We start from the raw sequence: 15,497 nt of genomic DNA on the forward strand, positions 1-15,497 counted from the left end.
TGATGTTGATGTGGATGCGGAGAAAATTACTAGCCCGGAGGCTGTGGATGTTGGTGTTGGTCTTTCACAGACTCCTAAATTTGTTGCTCAAGATCCGGAGAAAGGGAAATCTACTCAAGAGATTCCTATAATAACTTCTCCTGTGGCTTCTGGTTTTATGCCTGAGAATATTGAAAAAATCCCTACAGAGGACCAAGGTTCCTTTTCTCATGCTGATAAAAATTCCCCTATCCGCCCAGATGAAACCCTGGGGGATTATTATTATAGAACCTATTCAGAGAAGGACGCCTCTGAAATTCATGCCCCCGTTTGGAACTTGAAGAAAGGTGACACCTTTTTAGACTGGCGTGTGTGCCGGGACTGGTTGCAGGGAACCTTTCCGCCTGGGGAGATTAAATTTCAGGAGGGACGTCTGCATGATCAGACTTATCATGCCTATCTTGAAGAGGCTGCTACTTATACGTCCACTACCCACCGCACAGTGCGCAAGTGGCGTAGTATGCATAAAGAGTGGGCTGCTTATGAAGAGTCCAAGAAAAAAATTTCTGCAGATGAGGCCCGAGTAGCCCAGTTGAAAGCTGCGTTGGAAGCTAACCGGGCCAAGTTTGATCAGGACCAAAAAACTGAGGAATGGTCAGTCGCATGATGGAAGAGAAAAGCAGAAGTTGAAGCTGCCCTTCTTTCCAAGGAGCGCAAAAATTGGAAAGAAATTTGCGAAAAAAGATAATGCTGAGAAGATAAGTCTCCGCAATGTTATCAACAATCTCAAGGCTGAAGTTGAGAAGTTGAAGAAACAAGATGCGGAGATTGATAAATTAAGGAGAGAAAAAGCTGAAGCTGAGGCGGCGCGGAATGAGGCGTGTTCTCATAGGGAAAGAAGTGAATAGAGAGAGGTACATACATGCGCTACTCTTGCTCTTAGAGATAAGGATATAGAAGAACTTGTTGCTTTATTATCTGAGCAGGAAAAACTTAAAGCGGGGGTCAAGGCTGCTAAAAAGGATTTGGATCTCGAACGAACCAAACAGGCTGAAACTTCTCGCCGTCTTTCTGAGATAGAAGACAAGTTGGAGAACTCTGAGACTGCATGGGCAACGGCGAAGAGTGAGCTTGAGCCGTTGAAGAGTGATATGTTGTGGTTGAAAGAGCATGGGATTGCAAGTGTAAGTTTATCTTTTTCCTTGATAATATTTGTTGATACTGACGCGCCTTTTAACTCTTGTTTCTCCTTTTTGTGTAGGTTGCTGAATCAGTTCTTAACTCTGAAGAACTAGAAAAAACGGTAGCGCATCTGTTGGTTGCTGCGCGGAATGATGGTTATGCCCAAGGGTACGCGGAGTGTTCTCACCATGTAGTTAATGCTTTGAAGGTTGACTGGGACACTAGCAAGTCTGCTACCCATGGTGTTAATACGGAGGCTGCTCTTACTGCCGTGAAGATGCAGTTTAATAATTTGCAACTCCCATTTATGGATCTTATTATTGTTGCGTTGGAGTCTGAAGACCATGTGGCGTAGTTGAAAGAAATCTTCCCAGCCAGAGAAGAAGATAAGGATGAAGACCTAGCTTAGGTTTTCTTTGTGATTGTTTGAACAATGGATAATTAACTTTTAGGTTTTGGGATATGGATCCCTGCTTTGTTAATGCGCTATTGCGCAAGTAACTTGTTTAATACACTGTCGTGTATGTTTATAATTTTTTGTTAAGGTGTGTGGTGCACCAGTAACTATTATGAAATGTGTTCTGACTTGTAATATTTTGCATGAGTACAGTTACTTTGGTCAGGTAAGGCGAATAAAGGTGGTATAAAGCTCATGTGTGAAAGTAAGGTTGGCCCTTGCGCGATATGTATAATCGTTGATCATTCATGAGACTTGTGTTATATCTTGTTGGTGCATCTAGTGTCTGTTAACTTTGTCTTAATCGAGTCTTATGTCTAGATAGGATAAACGAGCACACAACAGGGTTAAAATTAGGGTTTTATATGTTAAAGTGGGTGATTCCGCTTGAAATGGGATATGGTAGTTTCAAGCGAAATCAACATATGTTATTCCGCTTGAAATTGTAATGTCATTTTCAAGCGGAATCAGGTCATCTATATATATGTGTGTGCTACGTTCATTTGGAGTGGAATTAGATCATATGTTCTGAGTCGAGGTGCTGTCCATTTGTCATTTGAATGTGTAAAAGCTCAGGATTGATCAATAAAGAGATAATTTGGAAGGAACAAGCTGTTTGACATTGTTTGCATTGATTCCGCCTCTGTAAATGATGATGAACTACTCATACTGACTGTTTAGGGTCACCGGAATGATCCAACAAGTGGTATCAGAGCTCAGGACGAGGAGTTCATACCAATTCAGCTTGATTTCATCGGATTCTCACACTTCTACTCTTTCTTTTCTGATTTGAACAAAATTTAACGGTCAAAATGGCTTAAAACTCACACATATCAAGAGAAACATAGTTCTAACTAATCCTTGAAAGAATTGGACCTTAATTCGAACAAATTCAGACTAAATTGATTAATTCTGCTTGAAAATCAGTTCGAACATGTTGACATCATCTTGATTCCGCTTGAACTAGCTTGTGTAATTTCAAGTGAAATAAGCTTGAAATCAGATTCCGCTTGAAAGATATTGTCTGATTCCGCTTGAATTCAGATTCCACTTGAAAGCTCAAGCGAAATAAGTGATTTCGCTTCAAAATCTGTTTCCGCTTGAAAAATCCTGCTGATTTCGCTTGAAGCTATTTCGCTTCAACTGATTCCGCTTGAAGTTGTTGTTTTCAAAATTTCAAAAATTTTTCTAAGTGTTTGTTAATTGTTTCAGGTACTTGAAAATGGATGATTTGTTCATGAATCCATTTTGTGATGTGTTTGCTCATACCAGTGGTTTGGGAGATGATACAACGACAAATACAAATGATACTACATCAACATCGAGCGCGAAGAAGGTTTATTCCGATACAATGAGTGTGGAGAGTGCTTACGGAACATATAATAAACCTCCTAAACTGTTGGCGATCGAAGATTACAATCGGTGGGCTACGAGATTTGAGGAGTGGCTTAAAGCATTCGCATACTCAAGCTCGAAAAGTTTAAAGAAAGGTTACAATTCGACAGAACATGTTGGTGAAACTTTGACAGATACTGATGATATTGAAAGATACGTTGCTGAACAAAAATGCATAGTGTTGATTCATCAGTCAGTCAGAGATGATATAATTTCGTTGATGGAGTATACAAATTCGACATATCTTTGGGAAAAACTGAGGGTAAAGTGTGTTGGTAGTGCTGAGATTGTAAAAAATAAACAGAAACCGTTAAGAAAAGAGTTTGATTTATTTGGTTGTATGAAGAATGAATCTGTTTGTAAAATGATCGAGAGATTTGGGCATCTAAAGATGGAGATGGCTAGACACAAAATCACATGCACTCAAGAGGAGTTGGTTGACAAATTGTTTGACTCGTTGCCAAATGAGCAAGATTGGCAATACTTTGCCCTGATGCTGAAAAATACAATCAAGTCAGAAGATTTGACAGTGGATCTGCTCATTGAAAGACTGGAAAGCCACGAGTTGGAGATCAAGGAATCTAAAGTCAACAACTCAGTTTATCAGTAGAACGTGGAGCTGTACTACAGAGGAAATCTACCAAAAGCTGGGTCTCCAAAACAGCATTTTCTGCAGAAAATTCAAAATCTGTGAACCAAGAGAGTCCTCACAGTGGATTTCAGAGTGGATCTTCATCACCAACTCCAAATCAATCTGCATCAAAGAATTTGTTTCAGTGTAATATTGCTGTGGATCTGAAAAACGCTCAAAATTTCAGTGAAGAGTCAGCAAAACAGCAGATGGTTTTCTTAGCATCTGTGCTTGAATCATACGAGAGCCTTGTGGTGGGCAAAATTGGAAACACCAACCTGACAAAGGAGGACTATGATCAGATATACCCTAAAGAGATGGAACTAATTGATATCAGGTGGTGTATGGCCAGTGCAGTCCGTAGAGCTCAACGTTTTATGGAAATCATGGGAAGACATTCAATTGGAGGACCTTCCACCAAACTTGGCTTTGACAAGTCAAAGGTCACTTGTTTCAGGTGTAAACAAAAGGGACATTTCAAGCGTGAATGTCGTAATGCACCTGCTGATGATACTGCTAATCCGTTCAGAGAAGATTACTACAAGCGAGCAAATTATCATCAGAACAAGGCCGAACCCCCAAGAATGAATCAACTTGAAGATAATCCTAAAGAAAAATCAAGAGCTCTAGCTGTTATTCACGACGACGAAGGTTTTGATTGGAGTGATATACTGCCTGAAGAAGATGCAGTAGGTTATGCGTTTGCAGCAACAACAGAAATCAAGCCTTTTAGAGATACAAGAACAGCAGCAGAAAAACTAAATGATAGACAACAGAAAGCTGAATGGAGAATGATGAGAATTTCTCGTGTTTACCATGAAGCTAACAGAGCAAAGAGATGGGATGCTGTTAGAGAATGTTACCTTGATCCTGAAGGAAACATTGCTATTGATGCAAAGACCCTTAGTCTTGAAGCTTTGGTTGAGCAGTTTGCTGAAGAAGAAGAAGAAGCTCGACAGAGAAAATGGTGGGGAGGTGGTGAAGAGAAAGAGAAAGAAAAAGAGCAGAAGCCAGAGCAAAAGAAGATCGATGACGGGATCATTAATACATCACAGGAGTTGACAGCTGAAAACTTGGGAAAGATGGCTGACAAGGTGCTGGCTACAAAGGAACTTGAGGTAGACTCTAAGTCTGAATCTGAGTCTAAAAGTCAGGTCTGTTCTAATGCGTCAACGAGTGAATCAGGTAAGAAAGTCAAAGGTGACAGTGACTGCAAAAATTGCATGAAAAACTGCAAAGTTTGTAGTACACACGCTTACATCAATAATACTAAGGTTGATGATCTGACAAAAAGAGTCAGAAAGGTTGAAGATCAAATTCTTGACAAGTGATAAAATGCTCAAATTTTCAAATGATCAAGTTAAAAAGTTAACTGAGAAAATTGACAATGATAAAATTGAAGTAGAAAGAATTAGGAAAGAGAATGAAAAGCTAATTCATGAAAATCGTCAAATCTCAGAAAATTTTAACAAGTTAAAACAAACGGTAAAGGATTCTGATGAAAGAAACATTAAAACTAGAAAAGAAAATGAGCATTTAACTGGGGTTTTGAGATACAAAGAAGAACAAATCAACAAGCAACTGGATGAGATTGCTAAGTTGAAGCTTCAGTTTGAAGAAGCAAAGATTGAGAACGAACGCATCAATCTGAAATTAACCAGTTACAACTCCGCAAGCTTTGTTTTGCAACACATTGTTCCCAAACCCATCGGGAAAAACAAAGCAGGCGAAGATGTTTACTCGGATGGAACTGGGGTTGGGTATCATCAGGTTCCACCACCAGTTTTAAACAATTTTTCCAAGAAAAAGTCTGGGTTGGTTAATGATGATGAGGATGTTAATGTGATAAAACTTCCAGAGTCAATTGATGTGACATTTTCTTCATCATCATCTGATGATAGTGTTCAGACTGAGATTGTTAAAAGCATAGCTGAAAATGTTTTGAAGTCGGATAGTGATTCAGCTGAAGATGATGAGTGTTTTCTAAACAACTACATTCCGAAGCCAAAATCCAAACACAAATTAAATGAAGAACCTACTCTTGTCATGTACAAGATGTCGGGATCGGATAAGTTGTATTCGGATTCTGAGTTTCCTCTGGAGAATGTTAATGTTGCTAAATTGACAAATGTTTTTAAGTTGGTTGAAATTGATTTGTCTGAAGTAGAGGGTTTGAATCAGACAAAGAGGAAAATGAACTTTGAGAAAGATAAGGCTTACTATATAAACTTGTTGTTCCACCGCGTGTTTATAACAACAATCGAAACAGATGGTCGGGTGGTTATCAGGGTGGTAAGTATTATCAAAGAAGGAATGTTCAAAACAAGAAGTTTGCTGAGAAGAAGGTTTTGTGAACAGTTCAAGTTCACTGTCTGATGAGGAGTCTAAAATTTTTTCAAAATCAAACGAAGAGTTCTTTGAGAAGAAAGTTTCACAGCCTCAGTCTGAAGGCACAAGTCGAGTAGTGGACACTCGAACATGCTTCAAATGTAATCAGGTTGGACTATTGCAAGAAAGTGTACCAACTTGAAGCCTAATACTGAAGTTGTGATGAACCCAAGGAAGAAAGATGATGTGAAGGGAAAAGCTCCATTGATTGTTGAGAAAAAGATTTTGAAAAAAGAAAATATCAAAGTTAAAACTGAACCTGCTAAAAATGTATTAACTAAAAATGACAAATTTTACAAGCGGGTTGCATCATCTCAACAAACTTGGAAGCCAAAAACTAAGAAACAAACTTCAACTTCACAAGAGAAGAAGGTTGTTCCTAAAAAGATCTTTCAAAATGAAACCAGAATAGAAACCATTCCAATTTCATATAAAGATTTTAGAAAGAATGTTTCGTCAATAAGTGTTGCAACAGTTGAAACAAAAGAAGAAATGGAAAAAAAATTGGAAATTAATGATAAAAATTTTCCTCCACTTAAGTCAGTTGTAAAATGTGTAGATGAAGTCAAGTTACCCGAGTCTGATGAGGCTTGGGCAGCTTATTTCAGCTAAAAATTTTCTGATATGTGAAGGAGCTTCCAAGATCCGTTTCACGTTGGATTATGGATAGTGGAGCTTCTCGGCACATGACGGGGAAGAAAGCCCTGTTGTACGATGTTAGAGGGTTTAATGGAGGTTATGTAGGTTTTGCAGGCAACCAAGGTGGTAGAATTATTGGTGAAGGAACGTTATCCAATGGGATTGTGATGTTTGAAAGAGTAAATTACATTGCTGAGCTTGAGAATAATCTTCTGAGCATCTCGCAGATTTGTGACAGGATGTATACCACTCACTTCACTGATAAAGAATGTTTGATCTTGAAACCAGGATTTGTTATCCCCGAAGAGTGGATTATCATGAGGGAACCAAGAGTCAATGATCTGTACGTGTTGGATATGAGTGTAGCTACTACAACCACGGGTCAGGCTCATTGTTTTGTGTCTAGAGCAACGGAGAAAGAATCACAGTTGTGGCACCGCAAGATGGATCATATTCATCTAAGAAAAATGAATCATTTGGTGCACAATGATTTAGTAACGGGTGTTCATGTCAAAGGTTTTCATCTTGAGGGGGAGTGCATTAGCTGTGTCAAAGGAAAGCAGAAGAAGAAATCACATCCTCAAAAGAAAGTTAATTCAGTTTCAAGACCTTTAGAGAGACTTCATATGGATCTTTTTGGTCCAGTGAATGTCAAAAGTATCACTGGTGATCTCTATTGTCTTGTAGTCACTGATGATTACTCAAGATTTTCATGGGTTGCATTTCTGAAGTCGAAGGATGAAACGTTTGATAGTTTGATGGCGTTGTTCAGAAAGATTGAAAACTTGTACCAAAGGCGTATCAAAAGAATCAGAGGTGATAATGGTACTGAGTTCAAAAACAACAAGATGGAAGAATATTGTGATGAAAGAGGTATTTTGCATGAGTTTAGTGCTCCTTACACTCCGCAGCAGAATGGAGTAGCTGAAAGAAAGAACATGATGCTAATCGAAACGGCTAGGACGATGCTTGCTGATTCCAAACTCCCTGTTAATTTTTGGGCAGAAGCAGTTTCCGCCGCATGCTATACGCTAAACCGGGTTCTAACAGTGAAGAAATTCAACAAGACATGTTTTGATCTTATCAACAACCGTAAACTGAACCTGAAGTATCTTGAACCGTTTGGGTCTCCCTGTACAGTTCTAGAACCTTCTGGTAAGTTTGGTCCAAAGAGCATCGAGGGAATATTTGTTGGATATTCTAGTCCTTTGAAACGAGTTTTTATTCCGAGCTGGAAGAAGATTATTGAGGCACCGAATGTTGAATGTCAAGGCTACACAATGCCGCCGCAAAATCCCGGTGATTCATGGCGTTTTCACTACGATACATTATGGGATTCGTTTGACATGAGAGAAGAAAAAGAAGAAGAAGATTTCTTTGATGAGTTGGATATTTTGCGAGAGTATGAGTCATCGCAGGAAATGTTCCCAGCTGAGTATTCAAGTCGACCATGACAAACTTCAAATGATCGTGAAGCAGGTCCAAGCAATACTGGAGAACATGATGACGTCCAACAAAATGAAGTTGCTCATGATAATCAGACGGCAGTCGATAATAATCAAGAATCTGAGAATATGCCAGTATTTGATCATGGTGATTCAGATTCTGAGGGGGGAGCAAATTCAGATTTCAGGTCAAACAAACCCAGTCAGTGAACAAGGTGCAAATCAAAATGTTACTAATCTGGAGGGCAATGTAGATGTTCCAGGCGAAGTGATGCCACGAACTCTTTCATACCATCCAGAGGAACTGATCATTGGAGAATTACAATCAGGCATCTGCACTCGACGGCAAATTGATCAAGGGCTTACTTGGTTTTATTCATCAGTTGCTCCATTACAAAATGAGTTATCACTTAGTTGTTTTATTTCGCAGATTGAACAGAGAACTTATAAAGAAGCGCTTATTGAAGATTCTTGGGTCAACGCAATGTAGGAGGAACTGAGCCAGTTCGAGAAGTTAGGAGTGTGGAAGTTAGTAGATTTGCCTTATGGTCATAGGAAGATCAACACGGAATGGGTATTTAAGTGCAAGAGGGATGATCGAGGTGTTATTATTCGAAACAAAGCTCGACTTGTAGTCCAGGGCTTTAGTCAGCAGGTGGGTATAGATTTCACAGAAGTATATGCTCCCGTGGCTCGACTTGAAGCTATTAGGATCTTTCTGGCATTTGTATCTTGGAAGAACTTCAAGGTTTATCAGCTAGATGTAAAATCGTCGTTTCTCTACGGGAAGGTAAAAGAGGAGGTATATGTCGGACAGCCACCAGGCTTCACCGACCCAATCCACAAAGACAAGGTCTACTTGCTAGATAAAGCGCTGTATGGTTTACACCAGGCTCCGAGAGCTTGGAACGAGACATTGTCTCAACACCTGCTAGCCAACAGCTTCATTCGTGGAAAAGTGGATGCCACTCTCTTCACCAAAGAGGTCGACGGACATCTTCTGATTGTGCAGATATACGTGGACGACATTATATTTGGGTCAACGAATGAAAGTTTGTGCAAAGACTTTGAAAAAGTTATGAAGCAGAAATTCGAAATGTCATCAATAGGTGAGATGAAATTCTTTTTGGGTTTTCAAGTTGATTAACTGCCCGAGGGAATTTTCATACATCAAACGAAGTACGTTCATGATATTCTAGAGAAATTTGGGATGTCAGGTTCTACTCCAGCTGCCACCCTGTTAGCAACGAATCATGGGATAAACCCAGATCTCACCGGAGACAGGGTAGATGAAACACTGTATCGTTCCATGATCGGATTGCTGATGTACTTGACTGCTTCAAGACCCGATATCATGTATCCGACGTGCCTCGCAGCGCGGTTTCAGTCAAACCCCAGAGCTTCGCATATGGTGATTGTGAAAAGGATATTACACTACCTGAAAGGAACTCCATCATTGGGGTTGTGGTATCCAAGAAAAGGCGATTTCATGCTTGAAGGGTATTCTGACTCCGACTACGGAAGCTGCAAAGTTAACGCAAAATCAACAACAGCGGGTTGTCAGTTTTTCGGACCACGATTGGTCACCTGGAAATGTAAGAAGCAAACCTCTGTGGCTCTATCCACATGTGAAGCGGAGTATATATCTGCTAGTAGTTGCTGCTCTCAGATCTTGTGGATCCAGCAACAGATACGCGACTACGGTTTGCAATTTCTTAACACCCCTATTTTTGTTGATAATGAGGCTGCTATAAATATAACGAAAAATCCGGTACATCACGCTAAAACGAAACATATCGAAATTCGTCATCACTTCATCCAAGATTGCTTCGAGAAGAAGTTGATACGAATTGAGAAAATCCACACTGACAATCAAAAAGCTGATTTACATACCAAAGCATTTGACAAAACTCGGTTTAAATATCTTTTAAAACTGAACGGTATGATGCTTTTATCGGTGTTGGATGGAATCATTGGCGTTGATAAAGGTGCTATTGTAGATGACGATGAGAAACAATCTGCAATGGTTTGTCAATTTTTTACTTGTTTTGGTATTTAGGGGGAGTATATTTTTGTTAGAAAATACAAAAACAGTAAAAAAAAATTCAAAAATACAAAAACATGATGAAATTCATAATCCAAAAACAATAGAAAACTGAAAAAGAGCTTGTGTAAAAAGGGAAAATGATAGTACATTGGCTTGACAGTTACGGTACGCTAAAGATTTGTAAAGTATAAAGCGTTAAACAGTCTCGCTGATGATGTGTCGATAGGTTTTTACACATTTAGTAGGTTTGTCCGGGATATAAACATAAAATTCAAACTTGCTGATTTTGTGGGAACACTACTTGGATATATAGGTAACCCCTGAAATCTCGTTTGAAAGGTCCCTCTTTCTGAGATACTAGGTCTTTATGCTCAGTAATATCTGGGGTATCATCCCGGGACTTCTGCTGAATGGAAGTTCTGACCTAGTCCCCGCATAATACTTTCCGCAGTGCTTGAAATATAGCGCCGCCCTCAGCATAAAAATGATGAAACATTGAAAAATGCTAGTCATGTGCTGTTGAAATAAAAGATCCTCTAAAGGGGACACACCAAAAAGTCGAAGCCGTCATCTCTCTGCTGAACGGAAGTTCTGACCTGAGCTCTCATGGCCCTTGCAATTAACCCCTTACAGATATCATCTGTGGTATATTCACCTGTAAGACTGAATATTGGGATCCGGATACGGGAGTATATTCAAGAGGTGGGACACATGAATGAGGTTAAGTTCTTAATTCACATAATTCATATCCTGGACAGATTGAAAATTGTGTGAGAATTTAAGTGGATCAGCATATCGACAATCTAAGTGAATTGTTTAATTCTGAGTATGAAATTAAACCTTAACGGTACTAAGTGACTTGTCTGATAGCTGATATGATTCCCTAACACGCTCACCAAAAATATGTTTGTAAATAGTTTATTTTCATTACATTCTAGTTTCTGTATTTCATTTCTAGTTTAGAATCTTATTAAAATTCCAAAAAGATTTTACATTTCTGCTTTATTTTCCGACAAACCAAAGTAGAAAGTTGATTGTCAAATTCTCAAAAGTTGAAGCAGATGCAGAAAGATTCTACATGGAAGATGAGTTTGGAGCTGATCATACCTAAACCAGAATGTTAATTCAAGTTCATTAATTTGAAACTTGTAATTTTCAAAAAATGTTTGAAAAAGAAAAACAAAAGTCAGTTTGGATTTGTCTCAGATCAACCAAGGTCATTAAGTTGGACTTGGTAGATAAGTTGAGTAATCAGGGTCATTAACTTGGACCTGAATACTTAAGTGGTTTTTCTAAAACTGATAGATAATGTGAATTATTGTTGAAAATCAATAGATTGTAATGTTATATGTTTGAGAAATTGGTTATAGGTTCTGAAAGACCCCATGGCAAAGAAAATGTCAAAAATTGAACCAGAATTCAAGTCCCAGCTTATTGAGAGGGGGAGACTTCGAAAGGGGGAGTCAAGATTCTGGATCAATACGCAAAGGGGAGATTGGAGATTGAAGATTAGAGTTTGAAGAATAGAAGATTGATGGGAGCTTTACAATGTTAAGACAATTCGGAATTGAAGACAGAAGACAAATCAAGACTAAAGACTAAAGACTCGACGCCGAAGACTTCGTCAACATCCAAGGGGGAGTCTGTTGGTGCATCTAGTGTCTGTGAACTTTGTCTTAATCGAGTCTTATGTCTAGATAGGATAAACGAGCACACAACAGGGTTAAAATTAGGGTTTTATATGTTAAAGTGGGTGATTCCGCTTGAAATGGGATATGGTAGTTTCAAGCGAAATCAACATATGTTATTCCGCTTGAAACTGTAATGTCATTTTCAAGCGGAATCAGGCCATCTATATATATATGTGTGTGTGCTATGTTCATTTGGAGTGGAATTAGATCATATGTTCTGAGTCGAGGTGCTGTCCATTTGTCATTTGAACGTGTAAAAGCTCAGGATTGATCAATAAAGAGATAATTTGGAAGGAACAAGCTGTTTGACATTGTTTGCATTGATTCCGCCTCTGTAAATGATGATGAACTACTCATACTGACTGTTTAGGGTCACCAGAACGATCCAACATATCTACCATAATGTTTTTGCGCTTACCAAAAGGAATTGCATGCACTTTGTAATAAACACAAAAATAATAGAACTTTGTTTTGATTCATGATAGGGCACAGAGGCCGTGATAATCAAAGTCGTCTATTTAGGATAATTAAATGAAACTTAACTTACTCACACTATAGTCCTCGCCATGGATTGGTAAGCTAAAGAACTTGACCAACATGTGAGGAGGCTATTGTATGCTACTCAGTTCTTTGCCTTCTTACTCGGGCCTTCCTCGCCGCGAGTAATTTGCTTTATAGCCTTCCGCACATTCTGCAATAAGTGGGTAAGTTCACCACTTTTGAGCGTTTTTTTCAATCTCAGTGCGGAGAGAGATACAGTTGATCGTAGTGTGACCATTATCTTTGTGATAGTCACAATATTGATTCGGATCTTGGCCCCTCTTATTCTTCATGGGCGGAGGGGTCTTGAACTGGTAGTCTTCTGTGCTAATCACTTCCGCCGGAGTTTTGATCAGGGGGTCCACTACCGCTCCCTATTCTCCTGCTTCGTCTCTCTTTACGCTGCGAGCTTGTTTATGGTAGCTCGCGCGTCTTCGGATGAGTAGTTTCCAGAATTCGAGTCGCGACAATTCTTTTTAAACTTTTTTCCGCTGCTCACGCTCATATCTGTTGGGCGACTGTGCAGTGGCGGTGGTCTATTAGTGCTGAGGTTTTTCTCTGTCTAGGCGTACACTTTGGCTGCCACCATCAGCTTCTCCCAGCTCTTTGGTAATCCTTTTGTTCCGGACAACACCTTGATCATGTCGTCGCAGCAGACAACATACTTAAATTATGCTCTAATCAAGTGTTCATGGACATCTCCTATCTCAAGCACCTCTTTGTTGTAGCCTGTGATAAATTCTTCTAAGCTCTCGTCATCGCGTCGCCAAATATTCATCACGTCTGTAGTATCTCGAATAGACCCCCTCTGTTGGCTGAAGTGTACTAGAAATTTTTCTCGCAGATCTACCCATGATGTTATCTTCCCGACAGGTAGGTTATCAAACTATAGCCGCGCGGCGCCTGTGAGACTCTCGATGAATAGATGACACCACATTGGCAAGGTCCATCCTCCTACCAGACCTGCGCTAATGAAAACCCGAAGGTGGTCATCCGGATCTGTCATGCCATTGAATTTGCCAACATTAGATAGGAGTTTTGCTTTTTCCAAGGGAGCCAAAGTGATCTCACTGATGAACTTGGAATTCTCTGCTGCCTCCGCCGGGCGGTAGATTAAATTGTAGTCGTGTTCTGCTTCTTGATTATAAACCGCGCGAGGTTTATAATTTTTGTTATCCGGGTGCAACCGACTGAACACACTTGTACTGTCTCCCTCATGGTATGTTCTGTCATACTCGTTGGTGTGGGTGTCCCGCCTCTGGTAGGAACGCGGACCCAACCAGGAGTAAACCGACTGCCTCCGGTGAGAATGAGATTCATCGTGACACTCTCTTCGTCGATTTTCGGAGTGGGTAGATTCATACCTTGCTAGAGATCTAGAGTAAACTTCCGTGTCTTCTACCTGAACTCGTGATGGTGCTTCATGATGGGAAACATGAGGCACCGATGGTGCTCGAGTGCGAGATACAGGTCTTCGTGACTGAGTAGGAAGAGCAGTTTGTGCACAGAGTTATGCATATACAACATTTATTGCTCCTTAGGATCTGACATACCAGGAGATAGGGGTTTCTCTGGGAGGTAGAATTGAGCTTATTGGAATTTCAGGCTGCATTCCTGGAGTGACAGGATCATTCGGATGATTTTCATTGTATTGAACTTCGTTATCACCCGAAGCCTCTTCCACAATCCCTTCAACTTGGGTATTGTGAGCGAAATTTAGCCGAGGGCCGGATTGACGGTTCGTCGGAGTTTCTTCCATTTGAAAAATGGAGATGAAAAAATGGATCGAAACGAAATGAAAAGAGATGAAATGAAACTGAGAAATCGGTGGGCGCCAATGAAGAAACACTGGTTTAATTGACCGGAATCAACTGAACCAGGGGGTTGAATCTGCATAAAAAGGGTTAAATCTTCTCGTCTGATTCGTGGGTGAATGATCTTCTTCCTCTAACGATCACTGCAAAACAACAACCGTTAGACTCGCCACGGGGAGAATGGAGGTTCTCTCCGTCACCACCCTCTGGCATGAGAATAAGTACAGGTTTTGATGAAGAAGAATAAGTGAAAGTGAAGTGAATGTAACTTGAGAATTATACCTGAATTATCCTTCTATTTATAACCGAAGTTTAGGTAGGAAAACTTGTTGATGAAAAGTTGACAGAAAGTGCCTTTTCCATGAGCGGTTATTTTTCCCTCCCGTTAATCGCTAACAATCTGAATATGCACACGGATCGCGATTTTGATCAACGGTTAGGGTGTTGCCACGTGGAAAGTGGGCAAGTGTAGATCTTTACTTAATTTTGTGCCATCACCGTGACTTTATGGGAGCCTGGGATGATGCCATGTGGCTATTCGGTTATAACCTAATGGTGGTGCATGATAGAGTCTTCTAGAAGAATACAGCTGTAAATCTGTGTGGCTCTTCTTTATGTTAATTTTGTGGTAATCAGAGAAGTTAATCATATCCAAGTCTGGGTATTATTTACGCGGAAGTGTTTGCTAGGATTTTTATCCTATCTGCTCATGGAGGCTGGCGCAAGGATTTGTTAGTTTCCTTTTGGCGCGCAGATGTTGAACATTGTTTTCCTTTTCTAAATTCTCTTTGTAGGACCAGTGCGCAGCCGTGCAAGGTCTAAAGAGTGCTTTTTGACGAGGTTGCGGTATGGTCCCAAGTCCTTGAAGCAAGGTTTTTGGGACCTTACCACTTCAATAACTTATACTCAACTATTGGACGAAACGGACAATGGACATTTGGACTATATATATATTCCGAAAATAAATTCGCGACTTGACAAGTGTGATAAATAGTATTTTTGAAACCGAAGAAAATGACAAAATATGAATTTTTACAACTATTATAATTTATGTCATATTTTGTCAAAGTAGAAAATATATTATTTTTGAAGTGGGAGAAAATATATATTTTCCAAAACAACACAAAAATATATTATTTTGGTGAAAACTAAAAATATATATTTTCTAAGTTTAATCTTAAAATATATTATTTTTAAGATATGTATGGAAGTATACATATTTTTGCCAAATAAATTTATAGATATTTTTCTATAAAAATTCTCTTAAAATATGTATATTTTAAGAATAC

Source organism: Helianthus annuus, chromosome 8 (genome assembly GCF_002127325.2).
Source record: "Helianthus annuus cultivar XRQ/B chromosome 8, HanXRQr2.0-SUNRISE, whole genome shotgun sequence".
Lineage (NCBI taxonomy): Eukaryota > Viridiplantae > Streptophyta > Magnoliopsida > Asterales > Asteraceae > Helianthus > Helianthus annuus.